The following is a 775-nucleotide window of genomic DNA, read 5'->3' as shown; positions in this document are numbered from 1 at the left end:
TCATCTGGTCCAGGTCACGTGGGTATCATCTGCAAGTGTGGGCGCTCCTGTGCATATGCCCTCTCTTCCTGTCAGCCGGTAGTTCCACTCTCCTCTCTAGTCCTCCTTGATACATTTTTTGTTACATTCTTTTTGATAATCAATACAACACCATTTCTTCTTTTTTATTTTTTCACATCAGCAAAATGCTCTTTATTTAGTAAAAATCTGAGCACATGGCATGCATAGGCAAAAGTGTAAATTGCAGTCTACAGCACAGCTAGGACTTGGATAGGGACATGGTAGTAGCCCCAGGTCAGAAGACTTGGTGGTGGGATTTCTTTAGTAACTTATGTTACTCTTCTAGAAGTGGACTCAAGAGCCCCTTGGGGGCAGGGTCAGAGGCATGATGGGATCCGTTATCCCTGCAAGTTCAAATGTCCCCTAGCAGCAGTGGCAGTGGCAGCAGCTCCATCTTGTTCACAAGAAGGCATTTCTCCATGCTGGGTCCCCAGCTCCTGGTTTGTGAATACTGCTCAGTACAGGAAACTACCATCTCTGGCTCCGTCATGCAAAGGTGAGAAGGAAAGACCAGCAGCAGAGACCAGGGTGGGTGAGGAAGCTTCATGACTGTTATCCAAATGAATGACAAAAATGCTCCCAACATATAACAACAAAAGATCAACACTCCCTGTCCCCCTCCTGCTGGGGACAGCATACACAGACCCTGGGTTGATCAGTGGCAGCCCCATTGAACCACCTCTGAATATAATCAGTTTAACCCAGATGCTCTTCT

Source organism: Chrysochloris asiatica, unplaced genomic scaffold (assembly GCF_000296735.1).
Source record: "Chrysochloris asiatica unplaced genomic scaffold, ChrAsi1.0 scaffold00275, whole genome shotgun sequence".
NCBI lineage: Eukaryota > Metazoa > Chordata > Mammalia > Afrosoricida > Chrysochloridae > Chrysochloris > Chrysochloris asiatica.
Note: the sequence above shows the minus strand (reverse complement) of the source record.